The following is a 14,685-nucleotide window of genomic DNA, read 5'->3' on the forward strand; positions in this document are numbered from 1 at the left end:
CCTGAGTCTAAGATGGCGGCGCTACCGGAAGGTAGTAAATTACGTTAATAACATTTTAAATATGGATATTTCTACAACAACACTGCACGGATTACCCACAGAAGGCCTTTGTTTATCATCCTGGAGCCGTTTGGATTTAATTTGTGAAGGATGGACGCACTTTTTTTGGACTTGAAGGTCGTGGACTATTGCTGGACCCCGTAACATTACATTTAATCAACAGAAAAATCTAAAATATTTTCTAAAATATCCGAAAATGTGTTTGTCTGAAAAACGATGGACATATGCAACTCGGACAGCTTGGGGGTGAGTAAATCATGGGTTTAATATCGTTTTTGGCCGAACTATCCCTTTAAGCTGGTCTTAGCTGGCCAGGCTGGTTTTAGCTGGTTTAGGCTGGTCTTAGCTTCTCAGCCGACATTTCAACGTTGAATCAACGTCAGGGACCAACGTTGCATCAACGTTGAATTACCTTTTGGTTTTGCAAAGTGAATCAAAGTTGACTTCACAACGTTGTTTCAATGTTGATTTCAAAACATTTCAATGTTGTTTCAACGTCACACTTTCAACATAGGTTAGTCAAGGTTGATATCACGACGCAGTTTTAATGCACTTTTTAACACTAAATGTAGATTTTTACTTTACATTTCAATATTTACCAAATGATTTGCTGTACATATCATGATTTTAGTGTAATTATTACAAGAATGCAACTTGCTGCTCATTACCTACAGTACAACCCCATCCTTAAAACTAAACACCTAAAGTAGGTAAAGTTTGAATGTGAATGATGGCATGTGCCTACCCTTTCTAAATAAACATGAAAGCAGCTGATATAATTGATCTTTTATAGATAAAAACAAATTCTTTCAAACAGTTAGGTTTCAAGTTAGTAGTGCGGAAGTGGAATATTCCATACACAGAATAAAAACATAAAATAAACAAAATAATATTTAAAAGTAATTTATTCATCTGAATAGAAAAAAATATTCTAGGAAAACTGCAAATATGAATTTTGTTGTAGGTTTAGCTCACAGTCTTCTTATGGCCACCAACACCCTTCCATTCTGGCTAATACTGTACTTAAAACCTGATGACAGCATCTAAAGAGGAAACAAAAGTAATTTCATTTTCCAAAAATGATGAATTTTTAGCCCATGTATAAAAAAATCTTGTTATTGCACATCAGAGTGTTTGTGTGTTCTTTAATAGTCTGACTAGAAACATAGCATAGCCATCTGATGAAGGAAGAAAGCTGTTGTGTTTACAAAGGTGACAATAAGCTTCAATCAAGATCACCTACGGTGCATTCAGAAAGTATTCAGGGTAGACCCCTTTCACATTTAAATTTTAAGGTGGTTGCATGATACTGTAATTGTTTAGATATTTTCCTCATAAATCTACAATACATACCCCATGACAAAGTTAAAAATGGAATTTTAGAAACTTCTGCAAATGTATGGAAAAAGAAAACTGCAATATTATATTTACATTATACATATTCAGATCATTTGCATCAATATCTGCAATTTAGCTCAGCTGCATTCCAATTTCTCTTGATGGTTGCTGATGGGTTCTGATGAACACATGAAGATATTTTGAGGAATCTCTGTAACCAAACTGACCGGAAGCACCATTGACTTCCATAGTAGGATAAAAGAATACTATAGAAGTGAATGGTGCTTCTGATCGCTTTGGTTACAAATGAATCCAGGAGTTACAAAGATTGCTGTGTCATACCCAAAAAGACCTGAGGCTGTAACTGCTACTTCAAAAGGTGCTTCAACTAAGTACTGAGTAAAGGGTCGGAATACTTAGGTCATATCAACTTTAACCCCCCCCCCCAAAGAGATGCTGAACAGAGCAAACATTGACTGGTTGCTTTACATGTGGGTCAAACAAGCTTTTGTGCAGTCACTTACCAATAAAAGCTAAGATGGACTCCAGACCTTCTGGACTGTCTGTGAGAGACTTCAAACTCGCCCAGACCAACAAGGCATCTTGTTAGCAGATATCTCGACCTGATCAAAAAATTTGATTAGGAGATATTCTGGTCCTATTTTTAATATATGTTTTACAAACTTACCACAGGTGATCTGGCAAAGCAAAGACTTATAAAACAGCATCTTCCCAAATCTCCTCTTCAGGCTCATCTTAGCTATCATTGCATTTGAGTAAGTTCAGAAAAATAAAAACATATTTCAGTAGTATATGATCATAAATGTAATGTTTTGGTTAGAAATACAAAAAACTGTGGCCCAGGTACAACTTCGAAAGAAATAAAGAATGTTTACATTTTTTGTCATGGTACACTGTCACTTCATTACTTTTTGAGTGGTACAGATTTGGGCATCTGGAAAGACACATGACTTCACCTCTTTGTATTTTATCACACTTCTTCAAATTGCATGGTAATCTGCCTACAATATAAAACACATAATGAAATAAAAAACATAATAAGTAGAATTTGATCTGAATACAAAACAAATATAGCCTGGGTGCCAGCCGATCTTAGCCCCGCCCACAACATTTTGAGGAACGGGAAGATCGGTCTGGAGTTTCACCGTTGAGTTGCTACTATGCTCGACCCAAAGCTGGTCGAACCAATCAAATTGTCAGGGCGGGCTTTATATGATGATGGACAGATGATCAGTAACGTAAATCAACCACGTCACCAAAGAGCGCGTGTGTTGAATCTGTTGTTTACAACGAAATGGCTGCCGCGGTAGAAATCAGATGTGTGGACTCTGACATTGAGTCTGTTCTAAAAGATATCGACAGAGCATTGATTTTAAAAGAGGAACAGAGAAACGCGAGCAAGGCATTTGTTGATGTTTTTGCCGTCCTACGGGATTCGACAAAAGTTGTCGCACTTATGAAAGATCAAGTTAAAGAAGCAACTAAAATGGGTATCACGGCGATGCAACTCGGTGTGCACGACGAGATGGATATAACAAGCAAACGTAATGGGTATCGTCGTGGATGAAGTTCAACTAATGTACAAATGGTAAGAGATAGTCTTACTGTATGACTTAATGTGATATAAATGAAATGTTGTAAACATAGTAGGTAGTGATGGTCGTTTTCGAAGCACTGCTTCATGAGGCTTCGAAACATTTACGAATCTTTTGTTTCGAATCAGTGGTTCGGAGCTTGTTTCAAACTGGCCAAAGTCACGTGATTTTAGCAAACGAGGCTTCATTACGTCATAACTGTTTCGAAACGTTTCGAAAATCCGATGGTTCACCACTAGGGGGAGTTGATCACATGACCAGTGTTTAATATGTTTAGGTGAACTCGGGTCAGTTTTATTATGAAAGTTCATAAAACATTTATCCTTCTGACTAATAACACTGCCATATTGTCTACTTTTTGTTTATAAACAGATTTAATGACAAAAATGTGCATAATTAAAAGGGTAGTTAATTTTATTCATTTGTGTGCCCTAAATAAAACTAAAACACATAATACACTTTTAACTATGTCTTAATTAAGTTAAATAATTTTTTTAACATATTTTAATTAAAATGTTGCTATTATTTTGTAAAAAAAACTGTAAAATGTGTGGACAGATCTGCTTTTACACTGTTTTGACCAGCAGGTGTCGCCAGCGTGTGTGGGTTTCGAACTGCTTCGAAAAACTGAATCAATTTTCGAAGCAATTGGTTCAATTGATTCGAAGCTTCGAAAAGCTTCGTTTCTCCCATCACTAATAGTAGGTGTTGATGTACGTTCGCAAACTCAGACTTGTAGTGTGTGTCGTAGCGAAATAACTAGCAGTTCGGTCAAGCTGCAAATACGTCATTTCAACATACGTCTCACACCCCGTTGCTCTGATTGGTCGTAGGTCTATCCAATTGAGTGCAGAGGCATTTTTCGGTTGAGACACGCCTCATAATTATAGCTCAATGGAGCGGTATCAGACTCAAATTCTGACTAGAATTGAGTATGACAACGTCAGGCTAAAACAAATACTAAACGCATTGTAATGTTGTAGGGGAGATGCTTCAAAAATAAATAGTAAATTATTAATTTCTATTACAACATGCTAGCTTGGTGGTGCGTTACAATGGTGGGTGGTAGCTCATGGACATAGCCATCATTTAAAAAATTATGATTAAAACCATAATACATAAAGATAGAAAAAAATGCTGTTATGTACACCACCACAAAGACCAATTTTATATGTCAATATGAAGCCTCTCTAAAACTTATGTCAACATCCACTCTGAACTATGAATTAACTTTTGTATCTGTCTATTGAAAACAAAGGGTTTGAAATATGTAAGCCTACATACTGTAGAAGGAATAGTGACATACAAAAGAAATGAATTGCTGTGCTGAAATGACAATGATAAACCAGATATGCACTTTTTGAGCACTTATGTTTTGGATGAAAATATAAACACAAAGTAATACTTACTCTTCAGCCAATGGAAAACACAACAAGAAAATGACCTGTAAAGAAAAGTGAACATAAATATACAATAGTTATTGTAGTAATTGCAACAGATAATGTAGGCCAGAGTATGCTAACATTATATATTTTGGGGGACATTTTACAAATATTGCAGGTAGGCCTAATACATTAATAAAAAATATATTAATACTATATTCTAAAACATAAAAGATGAGGGAATCATAATGTTTTAAGAGATTAGTTCATAGTTATTAGTTATCGTTTATTAGTTTTTTAACAAACTTTAATATTCTGTATATTTTGTAATGCATTGTAAGTCGCTTTGGATAAAAGCCTTAATATTTTCATAAACATATAAAAATAACAGTATTTAATCTGTATTTAAATACATTTTACAACATATGACACTCTTAACCCAATGCAGGGTTTCTAAATTGATGCTTATATATTTTAGTCAAGGAACCTAATGTCAAGTACTGTAGGTGGGTAGTGCAGCTCTAAATATGACATATGAAATAACTGGCTTAATGATTTTAAACAGATTTATTGTCAGTGCAGTTTTGACATACAACGATGGCCGGGCAAATTGTAAGTTTCGAGCCCTGCGATAAGTTATTAACATAATTTACAAGTTCCTGTTATTTAACAGTGCTCACTTTGTTTGACGTCTTTGCTGGAAACTGTAGCGGGACAGGCTGAATCTCTGTCGGCATCCTCGCTGACTTGGGGTGTGGGAGGCGGATGGAGCGGACGAGGGCGCTTGGCAATCGTTAGCTGAGCTGCTGGTTAACAACATTGATGTGGATTACTATCGTTAACTTGAACTGCTAGCTAAAAACGGGGATGTAGCATTGCGAGGTTATTTGTAAATCTGAAAAAATGTTTCAGTAGTTCGCTTCATCTTTCCTATTAATGATGGCAGGCAGTGAACCAGGTAAGTGATTGACAGTTCTCTAATCCAATTGCGTTGGACATTGTCAGAATGACGGCAACCTAGCCCAATGGCGTTTTGGCTAATCATATTTCAATCCTTATTTAGTTGCTTCTAAGCCTATATCTCCGCACAGCAAGTTTATTAAACACAAGATCGCAAAAACACACAAAAGTAAACCTCTCGCTGGCCAACCAAACACTAACACTGTGTTTATTTTTACCATGGCCAAACAGTACCTTTACCATGTTTAGGCTACTATGGTTTTTAAAAGGTAACTATGTTTGTGAAATTAATAGAAAATATTTTTATAGAAATATATATATATAATGTGTGTGTGTATTTACATTATATTGAATTTTTTTTATTATAATAACTTTCCAAATAAACCTTATCATGGTTTTACTACAGCGAAAGTTACATTCCTGTTGAACATTCCTACAAGGCTCATTATGTGGCTCATTATGCGTCTCTTTTGTTTGCCAGCTGTCAGTCACTGATTATTCAGGAGCTTTCCCGCCTCCACGCATACGGCCTTTCCCAAGCAAAAGTGTCTTAGAAATTGTAAATCATTATATTGTTTTATGTGAATGAATAGGCCGAATGATTTGCACATCATTTTGAAGAAAAAACTCTAGACTGCTAGACAGAGATGGGACCAAGTCACACATGTGCAAGTCTCAAGTAAGTCTCAAGTCTGAACCTTCAAGTCTCAAGTAAGTCCCAAGTATTTTTTTTCTTGGTCAAGTCAAGTCGAGTCACAGGCTATGTCAAGTCAAGTCAAGTCCTGTAGTATGTCAAGTCAAGTCCAAGTCAAGTCACCTTATTATTGTAATTTTACCTGCAGAATCTGATCTTAATAAAGTGACAAGATATACAGTAAGTAACTATCAGTAAATTACAATAATTTGGATTTGCATTGTAAATAATCATGTTTAGTAAAATACATCTTTGAATCAAACAAAATTGTAACTTCATAAATTATTTATTTTTCACTTCTGCCAACCGTGTTTGAAATTTTCCACATTGAGTCCATAAAACAAATAACAGCTTAACATCCAACAGACCCCTCTCTGAACACCTCCCTCTCTCTCAAACACAGTTTACGTACAACGTTACGTTCTCTGTGTGTGTGTTCAGGTGGCAAACTTGAAAAAGAAGTATTCAAAAATAAAAATAAGTATTTAAAAAAATAAATCAAAATTATTTTGCCCACATTTGTCCCCAACACAGTATGATGAGGGCTACATCAGCTATTATTCCATTAGATAACTACCAACTAACCAGATATTAACAAATTGACAAGCACTTACTGGGCATAATGGCTCTTTAAATGACGACCAAAATTGGAGGTTGCCGTCTGGCTGCCTGTGATTTTAATGTTGCATGTCTTGCAACGCACTTTTCGTCTTTTGCCATCTTGTTGAAGCCAAAAGCGATGACCCTCCGTACCCCTCCGGCTGACATGTTAATATCTGATCTAAGTGGGCGTGGTGTGCGTAAGGTACGAGGGGGCATGGTGTGTCGTGATTCAGTCATGACAACACCATTCTCAGCCTGCGCTCCAGCTGGGTCAACTTTATTTTTTAAAATAATTTATATATTTTATATTTAAACTGAAAACATGATGTGATTAACACTCAAGTCATTCAAGTCATCGTGTCTCAAGTCAAGTCAAGTCCCGAGTCTTTAACTTCCAAGTCCGAGTCAAGTCTCAAGTATTTTATTTTTTGTCAAGTCAAGTCACAAGTCACAAAAATAGCGACTCGAGTCGACTCGAGTCCAAGTCACAAGTCCCCATGTCTGCTGCTAGATCATATTTTGAAAAGTCTTGGGAAAACATGTTAAGAATGAGTTTTGTGGACTTATATCAGTGACTTAAAAATTGTGCTTTTTCAAAAAACACGTATAAACATTTTTCTCTCAAAAATACAAACATGTTCATACGTGTTGATTATATAATATTGTAGCCCAGTTTGTGTTGAACGCAGTGTTATGAGACTTTTGCCATTAATATGGTTTTAAGCAACTGAAAAAAGCACAAATGTCAGTGCATGTCAAAACTTCCCCAGGTCCCTAAAAACCCCTTAGACCCCAGAGGGTTAACTAAACAATGTCAAATAAATTTGAAGAACGAGGATAACACATTTTTATAGACAGTAAAGACAAATAAAAGATCTGCACTACATTAGCTCAGATGCGTCACGAGCTCAGTCAAACCACTGCATCAACAGTCAACATTAAAGTTAATAATATTTGAGTCATATCAAGTTACTAAAAACAAAATAAACATAACTGTGAACTTATTTTAATGACTTAACCAGGAATTAATAAAAACTTACCTCAGAATTTACCATAGAAATAAAAACTGTCGTCTGAGGTAAACGGTTAAAATCCACTTTGAACTCACGAGGACGGAGGCACGCGCCCGCAAATACGTGTGTTCAACTTCTTGCTGCGCTGACAGGTTGATAACGTCAATGTACAGCGAGAGTGTAATTTGTTGACTCGCTCTCGCGATACATTGACGTCATCAACGTATGATGTCGGTTCTCGCAGCGCTGCATGAAGTCGAACATGACTAATAATCATAGCTAATAACACATAACAAAAGACAACATGTTAAAAAAACAATAAAGATGGTAAAAAAGATGTCCCACGTCCAGACTGAACTGAAAATTAGAACTTGTTCAACAATAAATATTTCTTGTATTAAAATAAACAGAAATATTGTGCTTTTAAAACATAGCTTTTTAGATCTTTTCCCCATCCTGCATCTGCTTTAAAAATAATTATAAATGTGAATAAAATCATGTTTAACTAAATTTGCCATACATGGTGATTAATAACATTATTAATGTTAAATACTGTATTCTCCAAAGTTTAGCATGTCTGCACAAACACTGTTAAAAGTGATATTACTGTTAAATAGTGGGAGATGGAACCCACAAATGACATTCTGTTATCATTTACTCAACCTCATATTGTGTCTAACCTTCATGATTTCTTTCTGAGTGAAACACACACAAAAAAAAATTGAGAAAAAAAAATTGTTGTTTTTCCCTGACTAGCAAAAAATACAATGGAGTGGGGACCAGACACTGTGGTTATCAACACTCTTTAAAATAACTTGTGTATCACACAATAAAGAAACTCATAAATGTTTGGATGGTCTGTTCTGTTATGTAAACTATGACTGAATTACATGTTTTAAGTTAACTATCCCTTTAAGACCATATTTTAGAGTTAACACTGCTTTAAATTCAACCATAACTGTGACAGTAGTACTGTTAACTGTATGTCTGTCTGTAATTTATTGTAGCTTTGTTTACAGTGCAGTACAGTACGGCATAGGCACCTATCACGTGGGCGCTCGAGACACGAGATATTCTCCATTTATAAAACTTTATTTGATGTGGTTTGTATATGACGTTTTATTTTATTGACAATTATCAAGAGCGATTTATTTCAGAACGCATTTAATCCGCTTCACTCGGATGTCAGGTGGATTCACTGAGAGTGAACTTTCCGTTTTTATTTGACTAAAACTGGATGCTTTCCCCATAGTAAAATCATTGTACTTTTTCGTAAGCGCTTAATTATAAATTATGCTCATTTACAAATCAGAAGTAATGTTAGCGCATCTTGCGGTCAAGTGCACGTTATGAAACGGAGCCCGCGTGACCGTCAACTTCACAGGATTAAGCTAATGCATTATTTTATTATTTGCACATCCACCCTGACCAGTTTACCTTAGCGGGTCAGACGTCTTGACTCTCCGTTGAAAAAGATGGTCAAAAACTGCGGGTGAGGAAGATCACGCTGGATTTTGTGATTCCATCGATAGCAGACTCTTGTTACTGATTGGCCATACGACTTGTCAATCATCCCCACTTTCTATGTGGTGGATGAGCCCAGTGCTATGATTGGACATATTTTTCTTTTTTCTGTTGCTTCTTTTGAGTACTTCGCGCGGCAAAGGGCGTCATCAGGTTTTTGCGTGGTTTAGAGTGACAAATCGTACCACCGTACTTTGAGGTCAAAATGAGTACCTGCTACGCAAAAATGCGTACAGGTTGGCAGGTCTGTAAAAGTGTAGTAAGTGGTTTTTGATTTAACAAAAGCAACAAACATCAAAAGAAAATTATCTGCTAAGATAATAACAACCAATGATAATTTGGGGGCCCATTTGGGATGTGGTGTGAGTTTGCCCTGCCCACACTCCCACAGTATACCCCACAGTGGGCCCGCATGGGCATGTTTTGCTTACAAAAGGCTGAGGGAGCCGTCTGTGGCACCGTAAAGAAAGCCGATAAAAGGTTGGATGTTATTATATTATTAATGGTATTCTTAAAATTTATATTTGAAATGTTATATTTTAGACATTGTGATGAAAAATAATAAAAATAAAACAACCATAATAATGCTTACAAAAATAGCCTAATCCATCTCCTGAATTCATATGGAAATGCATGCCCCACCAGTGTTATAATCAATCAAATAGTATACATAAAATATTTTTAGCTTCTTAAACATTATATAATATGAGCAACTTAGAAAAATATTTACCAAAAAGGCACTTGTTTTGAAAGGGAAAAATAAAGATACAAAGATGATTTATTTGCATGTGTCCAATATATTTTTAACCCTCTGGGGTCCGACCATTTTGGGACACTGTCAGAGGTTCTGACATGCTCTTACATTTGGTCTTTTTTCAGTTGTTTTAAAACATAATAATGGCAAGTGTCTCATACCCTGTGTTCAGCACAAACTGGGCTAAAATATTATATGAGCTACATGTATGTACATGTTTGTATTTTTGAGAGAAAAAGGTTTATGCGTGGTTTTTAAAAAAGCAACAATTTTAAGTCCACAAAACCCATACTAAACATGTTTTAACAAGACTTTCCTAAACAGAATCTAGTAGTCTAGAGTTTTTTCTTTAAAATGATGTGAAAATCATCAAATTCTAAGACACTTTTTGTTTAGACGGGCCGTATGCGAGAAGGATTGATTGACAGCTAGCAAACAAAGGCTTGCATAATGAGCTGCATAATGAGGCAGTAATGTGAGAGGGAACTACAGTAAAGAATGTGAGGACAAATGTATACATGTTTGTTTGAGATTTATTAAGAAGTTAACAATATAATCAAAAGAGAAATGAAGGTCAGTAGGACATTTTCAGTTTATTTGGAAACTAACCCTATTCAAAAACTTAACTTGTATAAGAAACTGATAAACAACAGAGCTGTAAACTTCATGTGGCTCATGTTACCATATAACTTTATGTCCAAAAAGTGTGAATATGTTTTTCCACTTCATAGTTTTGTACTCATGAGAGGGATGCAGACCTGTAAGAGAGTTATGAACAGCTGTTAGCATAAATTGTCCACAGAAATACCCTTACATACATAACTGATGGGTAAATGATAGCACTCAGGGGTGTGATTCTTCCGGATAAATCCGGAATTCCGGCTTTTCCGACCTGAAAATGAGGCTTTCGTGAATCATGCAAATCCAATTTTTTTGTGTGTATGTGGGGGGGGGGTTGCAAGGCACCGTTATAAATGACCTCATATCACTCCGCAAGTAGTTTATTTATTTGTCACGATCGAAAGCAGAGCTCACCAAAAAGCTTGCAGTCGGATCACCGGCGTGTGGTGTTGGCTGCGAATTAAAAAAAAATCATGCGTTCGCCTACAAATAGAATGAGAGAAACACATCTTTCACTCTCAACCAAACTAACAAACTAGCCAATCAGAGGTAGAATGGGGAGGGGTCTGTGATGTGTGGCTGAGATCCAGCTGCAGATGCCGCGCGGCTGCGGAAAAGTCACAACAAGTTGTCAGCAGGATGAAGATTAAGTAAATGAAGCCTAGCCTAGGTAAGACGACCTTATATATAAAGGACTTAAATCAGTGGCGCTGGGCTTGGATAGAAGGAATAGGCAGAGACAAACAGCAAAATTAAGAGAACCTGCCAGGTGTTTGCTGCTTTGACAAAACTGTCCGTTTCAAATCAAGCTATGCCAGTAATGTAAATATCAGATTTCTCGTCGAGGTGAAATGCTGTCTCGCAATATCAATATAAAGTTGCGTTTGTGTCAAAACGTTTGCTTGCATTATTATTCTGTAATCACTTACGTTAACGCACGCATATACACGAATCAGATCCAACGTCATCCTGACGAACACACGCCTGTATTTGCTCCTCTTAATGGTTTGTGAATCTTGCGATTACAGAATAATATAATGACAAACAAACACATTCATGGATCTGGTTTGCCCGTGTGCGTGCGTCTGTGTGTGTGAAACGCGTAGCTCAACTGTGCCAAAAGAACTATGCAAAAGACAAATGCACTTGACTGCCTTTCCAGAAAGTCACAACATTTGAATAACTTTAGTGTTACAGTATCCACTTTAAATTCAGCGTGTTGTAATCAATAATTAATCTGTATTAAATGCCCCCACTAATTATTCTATAAACATTAAACATGTTTTGACCAATGACAAATCTCATTTATCAAGTTGTGTATGTGGCTTGTGTGCCTTATTATTATTACCATATGCAACCAAAGATTTTACTAAAAGGGCACACATTTATTTACAAAAACATAAAAATCCTCATAGATCTAGTTACTTATTTTTACTCTTAAAATGCACCACACTGATATATTTACCTTTAAATGCACAAAGTGACTGATTTTGTTCAGTCTGAAACAGTGGCAAGGCTACATAATGGTCAGGGTGGCACTTGCCCACGCAGATTGACGATTGGCCACTCAGATCAATCAATTTTGAGCTCAAATTATATTTCAACTGTATTTCATTTTATAGTGTGTGTGTGTGTGTGTGTGTGTGTGTGTGTGTGCGTGTGCGTGAGTGCATGCGTATATATGTCGCCACGTCATGGTAGGTGTGCCATATATTTTCCTGCTTTTTTGTCCTTTGCCAATCACACCTATGAGCACTACATTCACATAAACTTTCATGTACATAAACTAAATTAGTATCTCAGATAAACATCTGCAATGATTAGTTATATAAAAAGCTGTTTTCAGATGACTGTTTTCAGATGCCCATCCCCTTATCGTTTAGCTTCTTTTTTAAACGCGTTTCTGTAAGCGAGTATGAACTTTAAAAACACATTGCATATGGCGTCCATCTGCACGAGCTTGTGTCTCCGTGTAAACAACGCGGAGCTCATAATAAAATGGGGTCGCGTGTAAAGCGCAATGTATGGAATGCGTTGCATGTAAACAATATCATATTACAGCAGATCCCCCAGTGCAGCATTACTCAAAGTTGCCATGAAGGATACCAAAGTGAATAACTGTGTCTAACACTGTACAGCATGTAACAATGAAATCCGCCATTACGTGATCACGCATACTCGTTTGTAAACAATGCGAATGTTTTTCAATCCGAAGCATGCAGTCTGCTGAGGTTGCTTATGTAGGCTGAACTGCACATGCCATAACATATTACATGATAGCAAATAAAAATGAAGACAAATGACTTAGTTTCATCAGGAATATATCCTCCTCCATTGCGTCTTCCATTGTTCTTCTTCTTAGGTAACGTTAAAGATAAACGCTTCTCTTCCTCAATGTCCAGACATAAATGAAGAAATTCCTCACGTGTGTGTATAAAGTTTATAATCCAAACATGCGGTAAAGTCTTTAAATCTGATAAAACTTTACGCTTTGTTTATTATTGTTGGAACTGCTCGTCTCTTCATTACCATGTCAACAGCCTGTGGGCATGACCGCATTTGAGATAATGAGCTCAGCCAGGAAAAACAGTACTCTCTTTACTTCAATGCAGATTATATAAACAGGAAACATTGATTATAATTAGCTTGTTTAAAAGTAGACATTTCAGGCTTTCTTTGGATATGTGTATCATGTTTGTGTGATGAGTATTCGCAGAGTTTCAACTGATTTTTGTAACGTGATTTGAGAGACAGCTGGCGGAAAAAGAAATGTCTAAATGCGCACCCTGTTTATTTTCTTTATTTGACAAAAACACAAAGATCTCTTGTTATTGTGAATGTACACTAATTAAAGAGGACCCTTCAGAGTTTCAAATGATGTCAAACACGTAAGTGTTTGATTATTAATGATGGAGTATTTTAAGTTGATTATGTTATAATAAGCAGAAAACACGTCAAAATGCGTCCCTGCGTTTTCGGACCCCTGGGGGTTAACTTGATCAATTACTTTTGTTTAATTTTAAAAATATAAGTATTTTCATTAAATGAGTTTTTAAATTTTTATCTAAAGGATTCACAAATTAAAATGTCATAAAACCGTTTACCATTCACCGTACTGACATTATTTCAACCAAATTTCAACGCTGATTTTTAAGCATTGTGTCACAGGTCGGAGCGGACCACAGATGTTGTATGTCACGCCCCTCAATGACCAGACACACAGAGTATAAGTATAATTAAAAATAAACTTTATTTAAATTACTTAACAAATACTTTGGGGAAAGGGGGAAGTTAATTTTCCGCCTTCTGCTCTCCAGCTAGGTCTCTTGAACCCGTGGCGCCCTCCTCTTCTCCTGGAGGCAGAATTAAAAGAAAGACACTGTCAATGCTCAATCCAGTAAGAGATGGCTACCTGACACTTAATTCTGTAGAGGTCACTGGAAAATCTCGATCCTCTGGTGTCTTCCAAGTAATTGAGGCTTTTCTTTCTCGCCCTTTAGGCTCTTTGCGGTGGACGGAGGCAAGAAATTACACAGGTAACTGGAACTTTTCCTTCTTCACTCCTTAGGTTCTTTGCTATAAGCAGAGGTAAGTATTACACAGGTGACTGGGACTTTTACTTCTCGCTCCTCAGGTTTTCTACTGTAAACGGAGGTGAGTGTTACACAGGTGACTGGGACTTTTACTTCTCGCCCCTCAGGTTTTCTACTGTAAACAGAGGTAAACGTTACACAGGTGACTGGGACTTTTACTTCTCGCTCCTCAGGTTTTCTACTGTAAACGGAGGAAGTGTTACACAGGTGACTGGGACTTTTACTTCTCGCCCCTCAGGTTTTCTACTGTAAACAGAGGTAAACGTTACACAGGTGACTGGGACATTTACTTCTCGCTCCTCAGGTTTTCTACTGTAAACGGAGGTGAGTGTTACACAGGTGACTGGGACTTTTACTTCTTGCCCCTCAGGTTTTCTACTGTAAACAGAGGTAAGCGTTACACAGGTGACTGGGACTTTTACCTCTCACTCCTCAGGTTCTTCACTGTAAACAGAGGTAAGCGTTACACAGGTGACTGGGACTTTTACTTCTCGCTTCTCAGGTTCTTTGGTGTAAGCAGAGGTAAG

The 14,685-nt window shown here is 36.7% G+C and overlaps 1 long non-coding RNA gene across 4 annotated transcripts in view; it reads right to left on the bottom strand.

The window, feature by feature from the left end:
- Positions 1-952: 952 nt before the first annotated feature.
- The window catches only part of LOC135718187 (uncharacterized), a 31,499-nt gene continuing 17,766 nt past the window's right edge, over positions 953-14,685 (bottom strand). For 3 of the 4 annotated variants that reach the window (XR_012337815.1, XR_012337812.1, XR_012337813.1), the window contains exons 5-6: positions 1,923-2,153; positions 953-1,103 (exon numbers count right to left, since the gene is read on the bottom strand). This is a non-coding gene — a long non-coding RNA (uncharacterized lncRNA). Of the gene's footprint in view, positions 1,104-1,922; positions 2,159-2,294; positions 2,421-4,423; positions 4,461-14,685 lie in introns of those variants that run through there. The other variant, XR_012337814.1, reaches the window with a different exon arrangement.

The sequence above is a fragment of the Paramisgurnus dabryanus genome, chromosome 10 (assembly GCF_030506205.2).
Source record: "Paramisgurnus dabryanus chromosome 10, PD_genome_1.1, whole genome shotgun sequence".
Lineage (NCBI taxonomy): Eukaryota > Metazoa > Chordata > Actinopteri > Cypriniformes > Cobitidae > Paramisgurnus > Paramisgurnus dabryanus.